The 25218-nt window shown below is 37.3% G+C and overlaps 1 protein-coding gene across 5 annotated transcripts in view; it reads left to right on the top strand.

The window, feature by feature from the left end:
• The window catches only part of LOC149219891 (glutamate receptor 3.3-like), a 189455-nt gene that overhangs the window by 2100 nt on the left and 162137 nt on the right, over window positions 1–25218 (top strand). The gene's annotated exons all lie outside the window — the stretch shown is intronic.

The raw sequence follows: 25218 nt of genomic DNA, 5'->3' as shown, positions 1-25218 counted from the left end.
TAGGTTCAAAACCAGAGGGGGATAGAGTATGTATTTCTTCGTACTTAGTAGTCAAATCGCTGCACGAAGGTAGGTCCCTTGTCCCACAAACAAGGGGGTCTCATACACCAATTTGGTGTCTAGCTTGGCTGCGACCTTAAAAATGGTTATTATTATTATTATTATTATATATATTAATGAATGAATGAGAATAATTGTTATTATTATTAATGATTCAATGTATGCATCGTCTAAAAATGAACTTTTTCATTTATAGAAGTCATTTTCTCCGGGTTTCATAACTTCAATTTATTTTGAAACTTCAAAATAATTTAATTCAAAATCCCACAAACAAGGGGCTCTCATATGCCAATTTAGTGTGGGACTTGGTTGTGACCTTAAAATAGTTATTATTATTATTATTATATATATTAATGAATGAATGATAATAATTGTTATTATTATTAATAATCTAATATATGCATCATAAAAAATTAAAAATGAATTTTTTCATTTATAAAAGTCATTTTCTCTGGATTTTATAACTTTAATTTATTTTGAAGTTTCAAAATAATTTAATTTGGGCCCTCAAAATGAAGAGGAGTTTAAATAAATGAAGGGAAAAAAAGAAAGATTTATATTTTCAAGCCATTTACAAATTAAATATTTCCCAACTAAGATATGTCTGAGCAAACAACACATCATGTAATTTGGACCCTCAAAATGAAGAGGAGTGTTTAAATAAATGAAGGGAAAAAAAAGAGGGATTTATATTTTCAAGCCATTTACAAATTAAAGATTTCCCAACTAAAATATGTCTGAGCAAACAACACATCATGTTATTTCATGCAAGGTAATGTCTGCGAAGGGCATCACTTGTATGTTAGCCTCACTTTTATGTTTGGCTTTACACATACCATCATTACACCAAGTATTAAAAATTTGAACCTCACATTGGTTTATCTCAAAATTTAAGTGGGATAATGGTTTAGTATGAAGGTGGTTTGTTAAAATGATAGGTCACGGTGATGGTTTGCTCTATAATTTTTATAAATATTTATGATTAGTATTTTGTAATTTTTTTAATGTGTTAGGTTTTGATGGTTATCTATAACTATATTGTTCTATTCAGAAAGGTGCTCTACTCTAATGCATAGTGCCAATGCTAGGTGTTTGGGGTTTTGGGTATCTTGTGGGTTTGTTGGTTGGGGGTTTTGTTTTTTTAAGGGTTTTATTTGAGTTTGAGTTTGCAACATTACTATTCTCAACAACCTTGCTTTATTTCTTTTGGTGCAGTTTTGGTATTACAATATGGTTTAGTTGGACACTTAATCTTTTTCTAATTACCAATAAAGGAAATTTTTGAATATGGAATACAGGAAAATTTAAGAGTTACATAAGGCGCTACACATGTATGAAAATTTTATAAACAATAACAAAATATCATTTTTTTAGTGATCACCAAGGTTCATGAGCAAAGTATTAAATTATACTAAAATGCTTTGGTTATTCACATATTATTCAAAAGAAGAAGCAAATTCAAGTTTTCCAAGGTAGATGTTCCATACCAAAAAACAAAACTTGAAATCTCAAAAATATTCACATTTAACTATTTCCAATTTTAAAATGAGAGTAAATTCAACCTTAAAATATCTAAGGAAGAAGGAACTATTCATTAAATGGAGAAGATGGGCTTGGCTATGTAGGAATCTCATCCCACCAACGGTGAAAAAATGAAACCATCAACAAATATGCTTTTCATTGTTTTTCATATGATATAAAATGATACTTAATTTAATTTTTTTAAATTGTTTGTTTCAAGGAAAATTATCCTTTTAGAGTAAAAGTCAATACAACAATCTTCATAGGCACATAGCCATTGCAATAATATTTCTCATCACCATGTCACTAATAAAAAATTGAATAGTAGAGAGATAACAATTCTATTCCTCTCAACTATCTAAAATAACCCTAATTTTTTAAATTGTATATTAACAAAATATCTATATATATATATATATATATATATATATATATATATATATATATATATATTTTCAAGCTTTTATGTTTTCGATAATATTCTCTAATTATAATTGTAATACTAATAAGATATTATTAATTTTTTATATTACCTTATTATTTAATTAAATTACAATACTTTTTAATATATATTTTTAACAAATTTCCAAAAAATTATAAATGTAAATATTATTACTTTTTAATTAAAATTTATGTTTTGTTTTTATTGAACATATAAATTTAAATAGGACATGTTATTTTTTTCCTCGAATTTATTGCCCAAAGTAGGTGATCGGCTTATTCTTAGTGTACACAGGTAATTTTCCAAATTGGGAGAGTGGTTCCCTTCTCAAAAAGTGTGAGGCGTCTTCTATTTTGCTTAAAAATAATAATTGGGTGCATGTGGATGTTTCCTCTTAGAAAGGGCTAAGCATTCTCTTAATTTTGTTTAAAAACAATAATTTGTGTGTGAGGAAATTTAATATTCAACCTGAAGGGGGCTGTGGTGATGTTATGTAATTAATGGTAATGTTAAATTCTTAAAGTGGCATTTTTCTTTATTTTTATTTTCATCTTTTTATTTAAATTTTTAACATTACCATTAATGTACTCAGAATGTCATTGGAGAGAAAGTAGAATTTTAGATACCACTCAAAACCCATTAGATTTAACAGGATTTCAGTATTGGAGGGATTGCAATGTTGCAATTGGATTATATCATGTATGAGTGTATGCAATTAACATTTAATCAACAACACTAAGCCTAGAAGCATCCTTTTGAGGGGTGACAAGTCTCCATCAATTTTGTCTAAATAAACCCCTTGAATTTAAAAAAAATGAAAAAAAAATAAAATTAGAAAAGAAAAATACATGACAAATATCAAAACCTAAACCAATTTCCAATCTACTTACCAAGCTTACCTCTACTCAACTTACCTCGGAACATTATTGACTTACTAGTTAATTGTTGCCACTCCTCCCCTTCTTCAATGCTTATTGTCTATTTTTAATTTGAAGTTTTACCTTTAAAGTCTTGACTCTATATATCAATTACCTTAGAGTGATTGGTTGACTCGTCAATCTTTATTAATTTTGTGCTTGAATTATATAAATTTATTATTAGTTTGTTTTTCTCAAAACTAATCAAATTCTAGAATGATAAATTTAAATTTTAAATCAATTTAGAATTTAAAATGATGAATTTAATTTTTAAATCAATATAGCTTATAGAATAATGAATATGATTCAATGTATTTCATTATTAAATCTAGTAATATATAAGTGAATAATATGTTTATCAATATTAATATAAATAAATATATTTTATTATTTAATTTAATTATATATAAATCAATTTATACATTTATATATATAATTCAAATTCAAATTAAAATTTATTCACATATATTTCTTGTATATCTCCATACATCTATGTCTCATCCTAGTGTCTTGGTGGAAGATGGCTTATTCTTATTTAAATTTATTTTCTTTTAAAATTTGAAAAAAATAAAAAGAAAATGACATATTTAATATTTAAAGAAATAAAGTAAACTCATAACATATATAAAAGGTTTCTATTTTTTTAAGTTGTTTATATCAATCAGTTACATATATTGCTCAATATAACACTGTATTCAGATATATCTAGAATCTAATCTATGACTCATATTTTTACCGAATAAACCAATTTGCACCACATAATTATAATTATGGCTGCATCTTGTAAGTAGAGACGTCTACCCTTCCCTTCTAATAAAGTCGAGATAAATTGGTTTTTTTATCATGGGCCATACAAGTATATGGAAATGATTCTTTTATCATAAATATGTGGAATGATAGGATGTTTCGCAATGATAGCGCGTGGTCTACACCGAAATCTGTGTCAAACCATTAACGGTTTTTCGTGCGCATATTTCCTTGACAATGGTAGTCCATGCGAGTTTGTGATATTAAAAAAATATATCATAAATGAGGAATTATGAAGAGTTTTACGAAAATAAAAATGCCTTTTTAATTTGTTTTTGCCACGTGGTTTTCGTTTATCTCTGCGTTGCGCACGAGAATCATGCGTCCGATTTCAAGTAAGTAAACGAAGATCAAGGTTAGAAACGGACGCAACTCCGACTCCGAGTGCGAATGTTGAAAATATCCAGAATCCGATTGCCGATATATCTTTACACATTCTACGGAGTCCTGCTGACCAGCATAATGGAATTCTAACAGGTGCCGACCTTGCCACTGATAGGTTCATTGTTCGGACAAGATTTTCTGTCAAATATTCTGGACAAGATTTCCTAATCGTTCACATAGACACCTAAATCCATGACACATAAATGCCTTATACATGGAAAATATCCAACGATATAAGGTAAAAGGTACCATAATTAGATAATAATCATTAGGCCATGTGAAACATGGATTTAGCACTTTAATAGATGGATTCTTATCAGGATGGAATTTGACATTGTCCTTGCCAGGGTGATTTGTCCCTTTTTTTATTTGAAGGGTCAACATTCTTCCAACAATATCTGAGTTGTTGAAACTATCAAACTGTTCAGATCTAAAATTCCAACTTAATTGTTATTTTGTAAATTGTGGAGTTATTTTTAGTGTTTTGGATTTTTTGGTGTGGAAATTTAGTGGAAAATTTTGACGTGAAATCTTGATTTGTGTTATTTAAATTGGTTTTTTGACTATTTATATAGATTCAGCACTCAGAAAAACTCTAAAACACTTTTATTGTGCAAGGGTTATTCATCAAACTTGTGATTTCAATAAATTTTAAATTAAAAAAAATTAAGCAAAAACACTAAAAAAAACTTTAAAAAAATCTCCCTAGAACAACTCGCTAAATTTTAACTTATTGTGGATTTTATTTGGTTGGAGAATGCATTTCTGACCTATCAAAAGGATCTTTTAACGATTAATGCGTGTCAAAGCTCTGCAACACATGTCATTGTCACTGATTTTTAATGCACTCCAAGTTCCAAATTTATTTGTTTCGATTTCTCCTCTGGTGTAGGAATTTACAGAGTAAGTTTCTCACACAGAACACCAAAGGACACTGCTCACAAACAGATCATAGATCAATACACCAGTATTTTTGACGTGGTTAAAACCCTCAAAGAGGGAAACAGTCCACGGCCTGAGCCAACACGGCCACTTCATACAATTTATTAATAAAAGAATGAAAATTTACATAAGCTTCTCTCATGGATGGTTACCCTACAAATGACCCTCCATGCTCTTTAAATAGAGATCATGGACCAATCGGGTGTTAAGCCACGGATCAAGTGTCGGTAATACTGAGGAGAGAATGAACCGTCGGATCACTACATATCGTGACCGTCGGATTATAAGTTACAAAATGTACATAGTAAAGAAACACACTTTACCTAACTCTACACTAGACCAAGTTATACTTAACTATTTCCTGTGTCAGAATATCCTAACATCCCCCTTTAAGAACAACTTGGTGTTGAAAAGTGTGCAACAAGAAATGCTTGTTGAGAATGCAACAAGATGATGGAGCTTAGTGGAAAGGAGTCGCCCTCACTAAGTGGGCCCGCAGGCAAATTATGGCGCAAGTTCTATTTTTGGATCCCAGCAGGGATGATCACAGCAGGAGTGACCACAGCAGGAGTGATCACAGCAGGAGTGATCAAAGTCTATTTTTAGACTGGCTGTCAAAAATAGAAAAGTCAAATATTATTGTCTCATAATAATATTTGGACTATAAACTTGATCTTATTCTCTTGGAGCACTTCAGTTTGAGCTATAGATGTGGCACATGCAACTGTCAGAAGGAAGTATGCTTTCTTTATGGGTCAGTTGAGTTGTTGCATGCATGACTTCAGTTAGAACTCAATCAGTTGAGTTTGGTGGAGTTCATTGTAGAGTTGATGGAGTTGTGTTCAGTTTGACTTTGTTAAACTAGTTGTAATTAGTCTAACTGCAAATAGACTAATGATGAGTTGTTAAATTAATTATTAACTCATAATGCAACTATAGATTACATCAGTTAACTCAGTTTCATGTCAGTGCATGTTCAGTTCAACAGGGACAGTTGTTAGAGTATCAAATTGCTATCAGTTGTGACTATAGTTGTGCATGAGGATTTGCACAATCAAAGGGATTGAGTATGCCAATGAATTGGCCAATACTAAGTATTATAGCCTCTGCTCACGTCTTTCCCAGTGTGAGTAATTCTTTGGAGGTTAAATACGAGTTTGGTAAACCATTCTTATTCATTCTTGAGCAGGTATTGAGTTGTGGAGGCAGGCAAGCAGCGGGGGAGATTTGGAGATCAGATCTGAGTTGTATTGTGTGTAGCATGAGGAGATAGTACTGAGTACTTGTGAGGAGTATTGTACTATGTATTGTTACATGATTCAATCAATATAATATACAGATAGTTGGGGTTTTTAGCGAGATGCTTTCCCCAGGAAAATACTGTGTTGATATGTGTGACTGATGCTTCTATGTGCGCCTGTGAATGTTTCTACTTCTGTAAATTGATGATCAACATAGAGGAGGTTATGTATTATGCATGTTCCGCTTATAAGTGTATAATCAGGATAATCTCTGTGAATATGTTTCATATTATTCAAAATTTCTACATGGTATTAGAGCTAGATGATTTGTAGATAAGGTTTCTACATGGTATCAGAGCTGCTTGATTTGTAGAAGAGATTTTTACAGGATATCAAGCGAGGATTGATCATCTGATCTACTATTCAGGAAGTGTTTACATTCTATTTCTTCAGGCAGAGTTTGTAATCGGGCTAGGTAGCCTCTGGATTCATCCTTCTTTTGGAAGGTGAGATATCCGGTGAATGCCCATACAGTCGATCTCTGTACGAGAAATATTGTGTTCTCACGAATCTTAGATCCGAGGCAGTTGAGTTGGTTGTTGGTGGAATTCGAATTTGCAGCAGTGTTTTCTTGGTGTCAAAACTCAAATGTCTTTCATAGGATTGCGATTGGAGTATGCCCTTGAGGGTAGCTCAAACTATATTGCATGGAAGGACAAGATGGAGGCAGTATTGGATGATAACGGGTTGAAGGAGTTCATAGAGATGGATGTCCCAAAGCCTACTGATGCTACTCAAGCTGATGCTTGGCAAAAGAAGACCGCAAAATGTCGAAGGATTCTGTTAGAGGGCGTGAAGGATCACATTGTGTCCAGCCTGCATGGAAAGACTTCTCCATATCTGATGTGGAAGGCTTTAACAGATCTATTCCAAAGCAAGAGAGATCAGAGGAAGTTGGCGCTCAAAGATAAACTCAGAAACATCAAATGCGAGAATGGTGACAGTATGCCCAGGTATCTCACGAAGTTCACCCAGTGCCGGGATGAGCTGGGAAGTGTGGGGGTGACTGTCGATGATGAGGACTTGGTGAGCTTGGCTCTCCTTGGTCTTCCGAAGAGTTGGCATTCCTATCAGGACTCTGTCAATGGTCGGGAGAAATTGCCAGGATGGGAGAGACTTTGGTCGGATCTTGTGCAAGAGGAGATCAGACAGAGCACCAGAGACAGTTCTTCATCCATGCATGATGAGGAGAACTATGCCTTAGCGAGTAAGGTGAAGAAGGGGAAGGGAAAGGTTTCTCTTTCTGAATCTAGTTCTTCCAATGATGGGAAGAAGGTTGACAAGGCGAAGGTGAGATGCTTTCGTTGTCATGAGTTGGGTCATTATGCTACTAATTGCCCAAAGAAGAAGTCCAAGAAGGGAGCCGGGGAAGGATCTGAAGGTGAGGCACTTGCTTCACAATTTGAGTTGGATTTCACACTCTTCGCATGCATGGTTTCATCCATGGTGGGAAGTGGTTGGTTTCTTGACAATGGAGCTTCTTTCCACATGACCGGTGACAAAAGTTTGTTCAGTACTTTGGAGGAGAAAGATCTCCAGATACTCATAGCGATTGGTAATGATGAGAAGTATAGTGTCTCAGGTGTAGGCATAGTTATTTTTCAAAGGGAGCATGGAGCTCACCTTACCTTGACTGATGTCAAGTATGTACTAGGAATGAAGAGAAACTTGGTGTCGATCGTGATGCTGGAGGACAGAGGCTATGATGTAGTCTTTAGTAAGGGAAAGGTTTTCCTTATAGACATCATCACTAGACAGGTGAAGCAGATTGGTTCACGGGTCAAGAGCCTGTATGCTCTTGAGGTTCAAGATGCATGCAAAGCCTTGAGCAGCGAGGCAACTGATGGAGACTTGGTGGTTGAGAGGGAGCGTATATTACCTCTCAACATGCAGAGCCAGAAGAAGTCTCAGACGATTGTGGAGGAGCCACGATTGGTGCATCAGCTTTAGGAAGTTGTGGAGCAGCCACAACAGGGGAAGCTGAGAGAAGATCGAGTAGAGACATCTACTCATGCAGAGACCTCCAGTAGGGGGAAACTTCGAGCCAGGTGGGCTGAGGTATCGCATGCAGCCATACCTCCAGGTAGGAGGTGGGGTGATGTGGATTGATTGTCCCAAGGAGGAGGGGTAAGATCCTTGAGGTACCCAACCTCTTGGATGAGACCTTGCTACGGGAGCCCGATGTGTAGTAGCAGGAACTGACTGATTGGGTATAGACAGATGCGGATGGAGTGGCAGAGAGAGCGACAGTGCAGGGAATCCCAGGACAGTGCATAGCTAGCAGGCTACAGTAATGCGAGAGGCACAAGTGTTTTGCATAGTGCTAGGTGGCACAGAGAGGTGTGCAATGGTGCGAGATGCATGGAGATGTTGCAGTAGCGTAGATGTCAGAGAGGGAGCACTTGTCAGCAGCAGGTAGAGCTTCAGCATCAGAGGGTGTTTCTAGCCCAACAGGGAGGTCAGTTCGGAGGTGCAGTGCGGATGCAATGCTGGGAGATAGAACTAGCAGCAACACAGATGCAGTCAGAGATCAAAGTGACAGAGGCTAGAGCAGTCAGATACTGAAGAGCACAGAGATGCAGAGTTTTCAGTCGACAGAGGCAATAGCAGTCAGAGACTTTGATGACAGAGCAAGTGGACCAGCCAGATGTGTTGCATGGAGAACATTCCAGAGTTATAGGATCGGGTTTGAGAGGAAGCCTTTCTTGTTGAGAGGGAGTGTTGAAAAGTGTGCAACAAGAAATGCTTGTTGAGAATGCAACAAGATGATGGAGCTTAGTGGAAAGGAGTCGCCCTCACTAAGTGGGCACGCAGGCAAATTATGGCGCAAGTTCTATTTTTGGATCCCAACAGGGATGATCACAGAAGGAGTGACCACAGCAGGGATGATCACAGCAGGAGTGACCACAGCAGGAGTGATCACAGAAGGAGTGATCACAGAAGGAGTGATCAAAGTCTATTTTTAGACTGGCTGTCAAAAATAGAAAAGTCAAATATTATTGTCTCATAATAATATTTGGACTATAAACTTGATCTTATTCTCTTGGAGCACTTCAATTTGAGCTACAGATGTGGCACATGCAGCTGTCAGAAGGAAGTATGCTTTCTTTATGGGCCAGTTGAGTTGTTGCATGCATGACTTCAGTTAGAACTCAATCAGTTGAGTTTGGTGGAGCTGATTGTAGAGTTGATGGAGTTGTGTTCAGTTTGACTTGGTTAAACTAGTTAATTAGTCTAACTACAAATAGACTAATGATGAGTTGTTAAACTAATTATTAACTCATAATGCAACTATAGAATACATCAGTTAACTCAGTTGCATGTCAGTGCATGTTCAGTTCAACAGGGACAGGTGTTAGAGGATCAGATTGCTATTAGTTGTGACTATAGTTGTGCATGAGGATTTGCACAATCAAAGGGATTAAGTATGCCAATGAATTGGCCAATACCAAGTATTATAGCCTCTGCTCACGTCTTTCCCAGTGTGAGTGATTCTTTGGAGGTTAAATACGAGTTTGGTAAACCATTCTCATTCATTCTTGAGCAGGTATTGAGCTGTGGAGGCAGGCAAGCAGCGGGGGAGATTTGGAGATCAGATCTGAGCTGTGTTGCGTGTAGCATGAGGAGATAGTACTGAGTACTTGTGAGGAGTATTGTACTATGTATTGTTACATGATTCAATCAATATAATATACAGATAGTTGGGGTTTTTAGCGAGATGCTTTCCCCGGGAAAATACTGTGTTGATATGTGTGATTGATGCTTCTATGTGCGCCTATGAATGTTTCTGCTTCTGTAAATTGATGATCAACGTAGAGGAGGTTATGTATTATGCATGTTCCGCTTATAAGTGTATAATCAGGATAATCTCTGTGAATATGTTTCATATTATTCAAAATTTCTACACTTGGGATAGGATTGAAGGATTTACAAATATGACACAATAGGAGAAGGAAGGAGGCACTAGAGCCTATCCCCCCTTAGTGACAACTTCCTAAACTCCAGCCATAAATCGAAGTTTAGTAAACTTCGCCTCTGTGAGAGCCTTTGTAAAGATGTCTGCAACTTGATCATTTGTTGAACAATATTGCACTTCAAGAACATGGTCGTGAATGAGCTTTCTGATGAAGTGCATGTGCAATTCAATGTGTTTGCTGCGCTGATGTTGGACTAGATCTTTGCATACTTGAATGGCACTTTGATTATCACACCAAAGTGTAGTTGGATGCTGCTGCTAAAAGCCAAACTCTGACAGGATCTGACGAAGCCACAAGGCTTCCTTACTGGCTTCTAGGCACCACGATACTCTGCTTCTGCTAAAGAAAGAGAAATGGCACCTTGTTTCTTGCAAGCCCATGTAATAGGTCCTGAACCAAGAGTGAACACATAACCTGCAGTAGACTTCCGATCATCAGGGTCACCAGCCCAATCGGAATCAGTGAAACCAACCAATAGAGGAGATGCTTCGGCACTGTAATGAATCCCAAACTGAACTGTACCTCGAACATAACGAAGTATTCTTTTAGCTGCTTTCCAATGACTTTCATGTGGGTTTTGCATAAACCGAGCAACAAGGCCAACAACAAAGGAAAGGTCAGGACGAGTATGGGTTAGATACAAAAGTTTTCCTACAAGTTGACGGTATAAGGTAGCATCAACTTCAGGAGAAGTACAAGTGACTGAAAGTTTGACTCTAGACTGAAAGGGAGAAGGGGCTGGCTTACAGTCTTCCATGTGAAAATGGCGTAGAATATCACAGGCATACTTGGACTGGGAAAGGGAAATACCTTCCTTGGATTGCAAGACTTGAAGACCAAGAAAATAGTGTAAGTGTCCTAAGTCTGTCATTTCAAACTTCCTTTTAAGGCTAGACTTCACATGGTTTATAAGGTTGGGATCACTACCAGTCAGGATAAGATCATCAACATAAAGAACAAGAATGATAAGAGACTTGCCCACTTTCTTGGTGTAGACAGTATTGTCAGAATGACACCTAGAAAAGCCAGTTTCTAAAAGAAAGTTATCCATTTTGGCATACCAAGCTCGAGGAGCTTGCTTGAGACCATAAAGGGATTTCTTAAGCCGACATACAAGGCTGGAGTCTGTTTGTATAAAGCCAATAGGTTGTTCCATATAGATTTCTTCATGCAAGTCCCCATGCAAGAAGGCAGATTTAACATCCATCTGATGGACTTCCCATTTGAAAGAAGCAACAAGAGAAAGAACAAGGCGGATAGAGTTCATTTTGGCAACATGGGAGAAGGTTTCAGTGTAGTCAATGCCTTCAACTTGTAAAAAACCCTTAGCAACAAGACGAGCTTCATGTTTATCAACTTTCACATCTGGTCCATACTTGGTTCTGTAAACCCATTTGCATCTAACAAGTTTTCGTCCCTTTGGTAGAGGAACAAGATCCCATGTATCATTTGCCAATAATGAATGATATTCTTCATTCATAGCTGCTTCCCAATCTGGATGGCTGAAGCTTCTGCAAAGGTGTCAGGATCATAATTCACTGAAGCTTGAGCCAGTAAAGAAGAGGCTCTATCAAACTGAGAACGTGTACGTCGCTGATCTGTAGGATCACCGGCAAGATCACCTGCTGCATCCCGAGTAGCACAGACCCATTTTGGAAGCTGAGGAGCTGAAGGAGGATCCTGAGAAGGTGGGGGAGGATTGTCATCCTCGCTTTCATCATCTGAAGAAGAAATATTTTCAAAAGTAGAAGAGATAGGGAGAGGTGGCACATCCGCCGAACTAGGCTCGTAGGCCGATATATTTTCAGCAAATTTTACATCTCTTCTAATGATAACATTTTTGGACTTAAGTGGAATAAGTCTATACATCTTCAGAATATCCAACAAAAATACATTTTTCACTCTTAGGTTCTAAAGCTTTATGCTTCTCATCTGGAATATGGGCCCATGCTTCACTTCCAAAAACACGAAAGTGACTTACATTTGGTTTAATTGAGCTCCATGCTTCTTCTGGAGTGATATTCTTTAAAACCTTAGTAGGAGTGTGATTTATTATGTAATTTGCACAGTTAATTGCTTCTGCCCAAAAATTAAGACCAAGTCCTTTAGATTGAAGCATACAATTAGCCATTTCCTTTAAGGTGCGATTCTTCCTTTCAGCTACACCATTTTGTTGTGGAGTATATGGAACAGCATGTTGCATTTGAATTCCATTCTCAGTGCAAAAGTTGATGAATTTGTTGTTAACATATTCTCCGCCATTATTAGATCTTGGCTTAAGAATTTGATGTCCAGATTGTTTTTCAACAAAGGCCTTAAAGGCCAAGAACATGTTAAATACTTCACTCTTGCGTTTTAAGAAGTATACCCAAGTGCGTCTGGAGAAATCATCAATGAAAGTTAAGAAATACTTGTAGCCAGAGAATGAAACAACTGGAAGTGGACCACATAAATCACTATGCACAAGCTGTAAAGGGGCTGAGGCATGCCAAGAGGCACGTTTTTCAAAACTATCTTGATGATGTTTTCCGAGTACACATTCGGAACAAACACCATCTCTGCAAGATACCATTGGAAGACCTGTCACCATATTTTCTTTACATAGATTCTGAAGGGAGCGATAGTTTAAGTGACCAAATCGCTCATGCCAAAGTTTTCTCACTTCATCGTTATGAGCAACAAATACCGAGGGAAGATTTGATGACCCAAAGTTGTGAAACTTATACAACCTTGTAGAATCATCAGCAATGCCAGTAGCTAAAATCTGTCTAGGATCTCTTAGGTCTTTAATTACAACATCATGAGGTGAAAATTCAACGATTTTACCTTCACCTGAATGAGTTATCTGATATACAGATAGAAGGTTGCAGGATAAGGTTGGAACACATAATACATCATTAAATTGACCATTGTCTATATGAACAGTTCCAGTCCCTACAACACTAAGAGATCTATCATCACCAACATATATATTTTTGGTGTTACAATCATTTAAAGAAGAAAACATGGCTTTGTTTTTGGCCATGTGATAAGAAGCTCCAGAATCAATGAGCCACTCATGAAAATGAGAAGAAGAAGATACATTTAGTGCATAGCCAGACCGAGATGCTTGACAACCACATGCAGAAAGTGCTATTCCTGAAGATGAAGTTGAAGTTGAAGAGTGCTCCAAATGGATGTTATGCTTCTTCATTGCTGCTTCCAAGGCTTCCATCTTCTTAAAGCATTTGGATTCTAAGTGGCCATCTCGATTACAAAAGTTGCAATGTCTACCAGTCTTCTTCCCTTTGTTTTTATTTGTCTTATCATTTTGTTGAAATGATTTTTCATTTTGAGGCTGAAATTGCTTAGGACCCTTGTTTGGTTTAGGACCATTCCTTTTAGGATACAACTTCTTAGGATTCTTTGAATTTGGTTGTTGCTGGGCGGCTAACGCTTTCTTAGAAGAGTTTCCAAGATTAAGAAGACCAAGGTGTAAGAGTTTTTCTTCTTCTCTTATTAAAGAATCACAAAAGGAATCAAAGGAAGGGGACTTGTAGGCTTGTCCTTGAGAAATGAAGGCTTCTCTTGTAGAATGGAAGGTGGAAACAAACACAGAATAGGCTGGGCCCAACTTAGTAAGAATGGAATAGATAAGGTTACTATCTTCTTTCTTAACCTTAACACCTTCCAAGAGAAGTCTAAGGGTCTTGAACTTGGACAAAAAATCTTCAATGCAAGACAAATTATTGGGGTCCAATGTAAGCAACTAATTTTCGAGTTGATGGGCTTTAAGTTCATTTTTAATTCCAAAAAATTTAGTGATCTGTTTCATTGCTTCTTCAGGAGTATCAAGTTCTGCAATATGGAATCTAAGATCGGGAGAAATAGACATCCCTATCAACCCACGTGCTTGATCTTGCCTATTTTTCCATTTAGCTGCCTTATCTTCATCTTTCAGTTTGGTTTCTTGGCCTGAGGCTATTATGTAGAGACCTTTACTTCTAAGTAAATCCACAATGTAGGACCACCATTGGAAGTAGTTGGTGCTGTCAAGAATAACTTGGCATGGACTTTCCATTTTAACAGAAACTGAAGCTATAGATGCTGAAACTAAGTGTTCCAATGGAAAGATCTCGAAAAATTAGGCTGGTTAAAAAAAAACGGCTCTGAAAACGGCTTCCGGATGAAGAAGTTATGGCTTTTTGAAGAAAAGTTGATGAAGATGCCGACGAAGTGCGGGAATGTGGGGAAATGAATGATAATGTTATATTTAAAAAAAAAACCGCCTCGTTTCCAAACTTAATCTGATTAGCTCAAAAAAAGGAAGACTTGAACTCAAAACCTCTACTCTCATAAAGTAGCTTTGGACCAAGTGAGCTAAACTAAAAGTTTAGTAATTTTTGGAAAAGAGGAAGGTTTTTTTTTTTTTTTAGTCGCTGGAGCTTTGGGCTGCGTGCTTACTTGAGAAAACTCTTTTTCCCTACAAAACAAAAAACAGAAAACCCAACACGGACATACAAAAAAAACAAACCTCACGGCTTGAAGTTAGCTTTACCTGGAAACTAAATATTTTCCTCAATGTTTTTGATTTTCCGAGATCACACTAAGGCGCGACGGAAAAGAGCATATGCATGAGAAAAATCCTTCCTTTCTGTTTCTGATTTGCCCAGATCGCACAGAGTCGCGGGGCAAAGAGCATACACAGAAATGAAAGGTATAGATCCGGTAATAAAAAATGAGCTAAATAAACCGAAATAATAAACAGAGAGAAAATAACTAGAAACTGCAAAAAGACATTGTATACCTCCAGATCTTAAAAATGGCATAGCTAGGGCTACCAGAAACCTTTTTGCGTGAAATGAAAGGGGTTCCTCACTGGAACAGATGCTCCTAACACAACAGAGCAGTCCTCTCAGCCCAAAAGTAGTCAGAAACAATAGATCTAGGAAACGGTAGTCGGATGCAGTTCTATCGGCTTCCGATTTGGATCACCAACGGACGCGGCCCTGAGGAACTTACAGTTCTACCGACTTCAGATTTGGATCACCAACGGACGCGGCCCTGAGGAACAGATTTAGTGTTCTGTCTGAGGAACTTACCCTGTAAATTCCTACATGGTATCGAAGCTATTTAAGTGGCCGCATTGGTTCAGGCCGTGGACTGTTTCCCTCTTTGAGGGTTTTAACCACGTCAAAAATACTGGTGTATTGATCTGTGATCTGTTTGTGAGCGGTGTCCTTTGGTGTTCTATCTGAGGAACTTACCTTGTAAATTCCTACATCTGGAACAGGTTTCCAAGCTTTAATTTCTCATACATCTAGAAATTTTCGTGAGTGGAAACAACGCTTTTTATGATTTCTTAAACCTGCTGGAAGTATTTGAGGACCCGTAAAATAATGTGAGTGTGGGTGCAAAAGGACAGTTATTTTACTAATTCCTTTTGAGTTGATCTATGTCTAAGAAGTGATAGTCCCTGTACATATTGCTCGAGTGCATTTCCAGTTGTTCGTATGAAACTTTTGAAATCAGTGTGAGTCTGAATTATCATGGTCGGGGGCTATGGGTTAGGTGGTCACATCGCATAAACTCTTACGCTGTTATGTTTCTTGATCGATGGTGATATTTACAATAATAATCTATAATGGTTTTTTTAGCATGACAAATTAAATTAAATTTATAAATGTTTGGATAACAAAACACAGAGAAAAGCGGTGGTACTTAAATATATTATTGTTTGGATTTTATTGGTCATTAGGATAAATTTACTTGGAGAGAAGTGGTGGTGCCTAAGACACAATTTTTGGGATCCCACGTAACTATGACCTATTAACATATAATTTTTGCGCCTTTAAATAGAATAATTTAGAGATAAATACCATGGGTTCTCATAAACTTGGAGCCTAAAAAATGTATTTACTCGAACCACCCTCACAATGGCCACCTTAAACTTGACTTGGAGAGACTTAGCTCACCCCAATCATTCATTAACCATCTCCCATGAGATATCACATTCCCCTCCTCAAATTGATACCAGTGCACCTGCAACCTTGGTACGTATCCAAGTGGTCCATTCCACAACTTGATGACCCATTGTGCCATTGCACTACATGTATTCCTCATAAAAGTATTAAAGTCTTACAACAATCTATGCTCCTACGCAACATGTATGCTTGAACAACAAGTCTTAAAACATCCAAGGGAAATACACTTGCCTTGGACCAAAACCCTTAGGGTGTTCACACACCACTCCTACTCTTCATCTCTAGCTTTGATGGTTCATACCTTTACGTAGCCTTTCCAATTACTTGACCTTTCTCTCATTATATCTCCAATCCATGCTATTCATCCACATCCTCGTTATCATTGTGCGTTCTTACTAGTTTTTCTTCTCTTCACACTCGTGCAGGGATTTCTTAATTGGACTCTTCACTGGGTTTCTATTCTTCCTATTTCACAGTGCTTATATTATTCTCTTCCTCTGCGTGACTTTGCTCTTCAGGTTCCTGTTTAAATCCGTGATCTGTAGGAGTGCACCAATTTCCTCAACCAATCCTTTCTCTCTTAACCTCATAGCCTTGTTAGCTTTGATGCCATTTTTAGGATCACAAAACACCAAGAGAAGTGGTGGTCAAGACATTGTTTCTTGGATCCCATTGGTCATCGGGACATATTTCCCTGAAAATAAGTGGTGATGTCCCACCGTTCACAAGAACCCATTAAGTCTCGGAACAACCCATTAACATGGAGTCTTTCCACCTTTAAATAAGCTACATAAGAGATGAGTACTGTGGGAAAAATCTTGAGTTTTCATCTGAGGGGTATCGTTGCTGAGGTGTTCTGGGTTGGATTTTATCTAGGTCGACTCTTGTTTTACGGGGGTTCGCTCTGATTTGGGTTTTGGTTTATTTTGTTCAGGTTTGATTAACAACACTCGTTGTTGTAAGTGTGTACTAGCTCAGGTGGTGAGTGAAGTGTTTCTCCTCTGGGAGCTGGGTGGTCCTGGTATTTTTGGGGCCGTTTTGTCCTTGGTTGGGGCTTAGTGGAGGTTCGAGCTGAGGCGGGGGTTCCTGCTAGTGCATTTTTTGAATTCTGGTATTTTCATTTTGTGTGGGTGGTTAGGGCTTGACTTTCTGGCATGTCTCAAGCCTTAGAAGCGCTTTGTTGCATCCTTGCTGCCTCGAATTGGGTGATGGGTCTTGGCCCTGGTGAAGCCCTTTCTGCTAGTGGCTTCACCCTCCACCGTTTCATTTGCGTTTGGCTTGTTTCTTTTCGAGAGAAGCGTGAGGTAGGTTATCATATGAAGTGGAGTGTGGGCGGGGCGCACACCCATTCGATAAGAGTGCTTTGTGGATTGGTTAGGTGTCTTTTGGCTGGGCTTTGTGGGTGCACAATGTGACCAGCCCCGAGGTGTACGCGGGATAAGATGACCCTTCCGATAACGTTGCTAAAGAAGGGGTGGGTTCAGAGAGGGAAGGCTTCTGGCACAGGTGGCCGTGGAGGAGCAAGCTCCTCGCAGGGTGGTCGAGGGAGTGGAGGATGCAGGCAAACTCAGGTTACCTAAAATTGTGGTAGTAATACTCTGGGGTGTGGTAGTCAGCGTAGTGGCGAAGGCATGGTTGGGTGTGGGCTTGCTGGTCTGCCTAGATCTTCTATAACTCAGCAGAACCTGATACAATCTTTGCATGACCTTCCTGAGGCACATGATAGGACTCACAAGGAAGGACATGAAACTATGATGGAGATACTTAATCAACTGCATTATTTTTAATGCCACGTCCGTGAAAGCATAGTGGTGGCTTGGCCAGGGCACAATCTTCTCGTTGAAAAGGTAGAAAAGATGGAAACCTAGCTAGCTCACTTCGAGCAACATGTTAGATGCACATATTTCCCTTCTCGCCCTCTAGGGACAAGGCTAGATAATCCATCTTCGGTTACTTTGAATGATTAAACATTTTTACAGGTGTTTTGGCTATTTTGAATGTTTTTTGGTGGTTTTGGCCTTTCAGGCTCTAGATTGCTCCTTTTAGTCTCTTTTTGCTTGTATGTAATGCTCAGTTAGCTCTAGCCAACAAACCTAGTTGGGGTGAGACCAATTGTTTTTTTCTATCGATGTACTCCTTTTTAACTAATAAATAGATTATCGACTTACAAAAAAATATTAAATTTTCAATTCATGAAATTTTAGAATATTAAATTTATAAAAGATAATAAATTGAAATAAAAATAATTGATAATAAAATGTACACTAAAGGACATTTATGTTTTCTTATTAATTTATAAAAGGAAATAGTGTGACACTCTATTTAAAATTGGAATTTATCAATGACCGCTTTACTAAGGGAGCAATACCATACCAAATGCGTTCATATTGGGGGATATATATTGAAGAAAAAATGGCATAATGTATTGAACATATAATAGGGGTAAAGGGTTTTTATATTGACGGGTATAAAAAATGTTAATAAAAAAATAGATACCTACAATATCTAGTGAAAGTATGAGTTTTTTAAATTGGAAAAGTATATTGTGCTTGTATTGGTAGGGGGTTAAATAATGTGATTTTAGAGGTATTTCCAATATGTAGTCAAATTAAGGGTATTGCTTAGTATGCCACGAATGAACATGACATGTAAGAGGTTCATTGAGTAAAGTCCCCTTGTGGATGACTCATATTTGTGTTGTTTTTTGGTTTTTTACGTTTTCTTATTAATTTTATAAAATGAAATAGTGTAACACTCTACTTAAAATTGAAATCCATGGATGGCTCATATTCGTGTTGGTAGAAAATAACATGTCTATATGGGTACTCAATTTGGAAGAGAAAAATCCTACTTTAATTAATATAAAACAAATTGCTAAATGTGAAAAGTCAAATTTTCAAAAAAATAAAACAAAGTCTAAATCTAGATTTTTAAATTTGGAATAATAGTTAACTAGCTAAAATGGAGCATAATTTGCATAATTTAGGCTTGAAAAGTGATTACTTCTAATTTTATATCAACAACAAAAACTAGCTTTATTATAAGTTTCATACATGCAGGTCTATAACATGCATGCACCATGTGGCAACAAAATCTTGCACGCCTTGTGGAGGGGTACCCTACAAGGCAACCACTGGACCAAGTAGAGACAATAAGGTAGTATCCAAATGTCACCGCAGCTACTACCCCTTGTTCTTTATAGATTTTCACCAATGGGAGGAGTCCTTGTATATGGGGCACCTTAGATATATTCTAGGTTTATAGGTATATGGTGACATAAAAGGCTTCTAAGGGATGAAACAACTTAGGAACAATTCTAACTTCCTACTAATCAAAGTCCCCAACGAGGGAGCCTATGTGAAGAATATCTTCTTTTTGGGCCCTAAGCCTTAAAACTACCCTATCAGAGAAGCCTTCCCCTTGCTAATACCCTTTTGTACCCTTTTGTAATGTGTATTAGAAATTAGGAATTTTTGTATCCATTGAAAAACTCACCCTCCCCTTTTCCCAATTCCAACGATGCATCAAAATTTTTCTCCCATTTTTCTTGCAATACTCTATATCAAAAGTCTATGGTTGGAAGGAAAAAGATGATGGTAATGTCCAATCTAATATTTTCTGGATTCTTGGATGTCGATGCCATATTAGGAAAATATTCCTTCCTCTATAGATCCTTTCATATCGAAGATTGAAAGTTGAAAAAGATTATTGTGAAATGTGTTTGATACACATTTAATCCTTTCAATTTCCTAGTGCCAACTTTGGCAGTAGATTTCATTAGCTATACCTTTCCTCCTCCAAGAGTGGGCCATGGCCTTGAAAGTTATTTTTTATTTAAACCCTTTCACAAAGGGCATATATTGTCTTTTTCCGTGAGATCCCTTTGCTCTCTTTGATCTGAAAAATCACCATTGGTCGTAAAATATATTTGCGCATCCTTGCAATATTAATGATGGGATCCTCTGATTTCACCTCATCGATCCCCACACACACTGTTGGCTTAAGGGGGCCTAACCCAGGTTCAGAGTTGTTCGCGCCAACCAAAAGAACCCTAACTGCTACCCCTTTATGCAACAACCTACATAGCGCAGGCTGCAGTCTCACCCGAAGCAGTATTGGGGAGTGCTAAGACCAGGTTTCTACATCCAGGGACATGTGATAAACGGTTCTCAGGCTCTGACAGTTCAGATCTGCCTTCACGCAGATCGATATCCTTCTAGGGCTCGTCACTGTAACTAAGTTAAAATGGCTTCTATAACTTCGCGAAGGTCTACGATCAACCTTTGCAGACCTTAAGCAGACGATTTATCTATTTTCACGTGTCAATAAACAACCCTATATTTGAGTTCACACAGATCTATCCAATTCATCAGAAAACATAACAGAAATAGATTTTAACTTTGCGAAAGTAGATAACTACTCATATCATGCATCATTAAGGTAGATTTAGTGATTTCGCACAACATTCATTCATTATTTCATAAAAACATATCATTAAGTGACAAAACATAACATAAAAAAATTCGATAGAAATGCACAGTAATTCTTCAAAATCAGTCTTCATTGATCTTCAATGTTCAGACTACAGAATCTTCTACCCTGTGCACTCCACTATAGGGGTCCGCGCACTCAGTTGTAGGAGCCTTCCCCTTCTCGCCTAAGTATAGGAAGCAGAGCCTTCCTGCCTTAGCACTTCACTCAAAACAATCTCTATCTTCACTTAGCTTCCATCATTACCAATTAGTTATCTCTACGACTTGCTATGACTCGAATATATAGAATTTTCAATACATACCATGGTTCGCAGACCATGGGTGAGTCTCAAAACCGACTTATCTATCTATCCAAATAGGGGCTAATACCCATTTGACTCCTAACTATCTGTGCACTCCGCATCCACATTTCGCGGAGACTTTACATCTTTTTACAAAACTTAGACAAAATTTGGGTTAACTAACCCCAACACTGACCCTAGGGGCCCTATACCAACAGGCCTCGAACACAAAGATCGTGACTCGCTCTCGACTCAATCAGTCGGCGCCACGATCTTGCTGCGAAGACCGCCCAGCCCAACTTGCGTCATTGCAAATTCAACAACACTCTGTGTCGCAGCCTGTTGTACCTCTTCGACCAATTTCTCCGTTGTTGGCCCCAACCAATGCATTTGAAACTTTCATGGAAACTTCGTGAACTTACTATCATATAACAACACCACATCATCTACCTTGAATGTGCACAACTTAATATGCTAATCATGCCAGGATTTCTCGCGTTCCTTTTGCACTTGCTGATGAAATCCTGCTAGGAAGTGGTCTTCCTCTAACTCCATGAGTTACGTAACCCATTCCTTCAATTTCTCATTGTCCGCCATTTCAGTCAAGGATGCAATCCTTAAACTGGGCACAATATACTCCATTGGGATGACTGCTTCAATTCCATAGACTAGCCTGAACGGCGTTTGTCCTGTCAATTTCTTGCAGGTCATCCTATAAGCCCATAATATAGCAGGTATGCGCATGTCCCAGTCATTCCTCTATGCGTTGCTTACCTTTGTCAATGCGTGCTCAAAATTTTATTAAAAGCTTCCACCGTTCCATTACACATTATTTTGTCATGCCTCCTGCACTTCTCTGTGCCATACCCTGAAGTGCTCGAAACATGATCATCATATAATATACTCATCCATGTATGCAAGTTCAGATCCCTCCTTTAACTTTGCTTGGAAAATATCTAGATCTTTCCCTGAAGAAATGGCTCTTAAAACCCTAAAATGAGAGTCATCACCCTTATGAAGCTCAAAACCATGATGATCACCTGTTGCACCTTGTTAAGATAGCGATGGCATCGCTTTGTTATCTCTCATACCCATGATAGTCTTGAAAAGGAAGTTTTCCCAAAGAGGATAAGAAGCTTCGTGATCTAGAAGCTTCCAGAGCAGCGAGCAGGGAAAATTTTAAGAACCCCCCCTAAATTTATAAATATAATAAATGGGCGAATCTCCATGGTATATAGGAAAAATGGAAGGCGAATGTATATATAATTTTTATATAATTTTTTGGCGAATCTCTCACCAGGCATGGCGAATATTTTACTCAATTATAAAATCTTGTAAGATCTTGGCAAGTCTTTCACTAAATAATAAAACTTTGTATGGATCAAACGACGAATTTCCCCTTTAAATAGTCTATGCTCACATGAATACCATGGTATTACCATGGGTCAATACCATGGGTTATCATAAACCTGGAACTTAAAAATTACTATTAGTAATTTATAAAAATTAATAAAATTAATAGTTGATTTTTATTTTATTTTTTATTTTAACCAAGCTAAAATGTTTAACCTACATTAAATTACAACATCCATTTTTACTCTTGACCAAGCCCCAAGAGGATCAAATATTTTTTCACTCTATGCTAGTTTGCATATCACGATATTTGATACCTCTCGGGGGTTAGTAGATCCAGAGTAAAGATGGATCTATGCTGGTTTAATTCCCCCTATGCTGGTTTAATTCCCCCATTTAAATAGGCTACATTCCAGGTGAATACCATGGGTCAATACCATGTGCCATTTTGGTGAATACCATGGGTCAATACCATGTGCCATTTTTATTTTTATTAATTCTAATATGAGGGTTAATAATGTTTTTTTGCATGGTATTAATAACAATCTAGTCCATGGTATTTGTCCCATAGTATTTTGCCCATAGGTTTCACCTAAATATAACCCATTTTTTGAGTGTTTGTAAATATAAGGTGACTTATGGAGTAAATATAAAAAAATGTTTTATTTGTTTACCATACCTCTCGTTTATTTATATTTTTATTAATTTACCATACTTGTGTTACAAATATGGTATTTGGCCCATAGGATTCACTTAAATAAAACCTCTTTCTTGAGCCTTCATAAATAGAATGAGGGTTATGGACTAAATATAAAAAGAGGTTTTATTTATTTACCATAGGTCTAGTTTATTTATATTTTTATTTATTTACCATACCTTTTGAGTAAGTATAAAATGACGTTTTATTTATTTACCATACCTCCACTTTACTTATATTTTTATTTGTTTACACCAGGTGACTTATGGAGTAAATATAAAAAATGTTTTATTTATTTACCATACCTCTCATTTTTTTATATTTTTATTAATTTACCATACCTCTTTTATAAATATGGTATTTGGCCCATAGGATTCACTTAAATAAAACCTATTCTTGAAAATGGGCGAATGGATTCACTTAAATAAAACCTATTCTTGAAAATGGGTTGTAACTCCTAATTTCAAGGGCTAAATTTACCTTTTTTACCCTCTCCCTTAAAATATGGTGGGCTATTTGAGGTGATTTGTAAAAATGTACTATGATACAAAATATTCGCCCACTAAAAATTTAAAACCCCTTAATTTCGCCAAAGGGCGAACATTCGCCCCTAAAATTATCCTTGGCAGCGAGATGGAGGTGGTTTCGCGTAGATGAGGTCAAATCCTCTTAATTTGACCTCTTGGTCTCATCCCTATGAGCTACCTCCTTGAGATGTGGGCATAATCCTATCTTTGGAGGAGGCCTAACTCCCTCTCCCAGACTATAAATTCCCCCTCTACCATTCCAATATGGTTGATCTATGTCTAATTGCACCCCTGTGCTGAGCCTGTGTTTTGAGGCTATTCATTAGACTTGGAGAAGGAGTGTTGGAGAGTTTCTTGGCTTGGACTTGGATTACCACTCAAGGAGAGCCTTTCAACATCAAGGTTATGGTTGTAAGCTTCCCCTTTATTCTTTAAATAATAATACAACTGCTGGTTCATCTTCCCAAAATATATATTTTCATGTATATATTGGCTTGGCATTCATTGATCAGCTAAGTAGGTTATTATTAGATTTGCTATTGGTTTTGGCATGCTTTTTTGTCTCTTGGTCACTTGCGCAGGGACATATGCGTTGAAAGAAGCAGGAACAAGTCCATGACACAAGCGGTTCGAGGATCTCAACAAAGGAAATTGGATTAGCATCAGAGCAAGGTAGGCCACCTCTCTTCTTCTAATTTTTAATGATAATCTAGGAAGATGTCTAGTTGATTGTCCCTTCATTTGCTAGACCCACTCATTGGGCTAGAGGGATTGTCTCTGTCTGCAGAGAGGATTAACCTTGTCAACAAAGTGGCGACTCCATTGGGGAGCCTATGACCCTTTCCTTCCCTTCCTTCACCTTGTCTTTTGACAAGTTTGATCAACCATTGATTTTTAGACTTCATTGCTTGTTTGTAGTCAGTGTCACTGTCTGGTAGATGCTTGAAGATTGTTAACTTGAGCTGTTTTTGAAGATTTTGGATTTTTTTTTGTTTTCCTCAACCATCGTATATTTGACCCTGATAGTTGTGATGATATTGCAGTTTTTTTAGTTATAGTAGCGATGATCGCTACTTTACTCCTGTCAGGTGCGATCATTGCAGAAAATTAAGAAATTTAGGGTTTTCTCTCTTATTTTCAGTTCTATTTTCTTCCTTCTTGTGATTTACCAGTGTGTTCTTCATTGACTCTCTCATTTTCTGATTGCAATTGTCCTTTAACTTGGCTTGAGTGTCCTTGAAGTTTGATTACCCTTTTAGGGTTCTAGGTCTTCTAGGTCAAGCTTCGTCCACTCGTTGGTCTGCCCATCAGAAATCAGAGATCAATTGCTTGTGTTAAAGAGTTTTTGTGTGTTCAGACATACTTTGCATATCACTTTTTGGTTCCTGTATCTTAAGTTGTTTTCATTAGTGGATATTGTGAAAGTTACCTAAGCTTTGTTTGACGAGCGGTAGATTACAAATTAGTTGTCTCATTGGAATCAAAATAAAGTGTTTGCTTTGAAGTTTTTGTGTTTCGAAGTGAAAGTGCTATTCTTTTCATAGTTTTCGAAG

This window comes from Pinus tabuliformis, chromosome Q, assembly GCF_031772625.1.
Source record: "Pinus tabuliformis cultivar Carrire ecotype Pingquan chromosome Q, CPIR1, whole genome shotgun sequence".
Classification (NCBI taxonomy): Eukaryota; Viridiplantae; Streptophyta; class Pinopsida; order Pinales; family Pinaceae; genus Pinus; species Pinus tabuliformis.
This window is presented reverse-complemented; position numbering and strand designations above follow the sequence as displayed.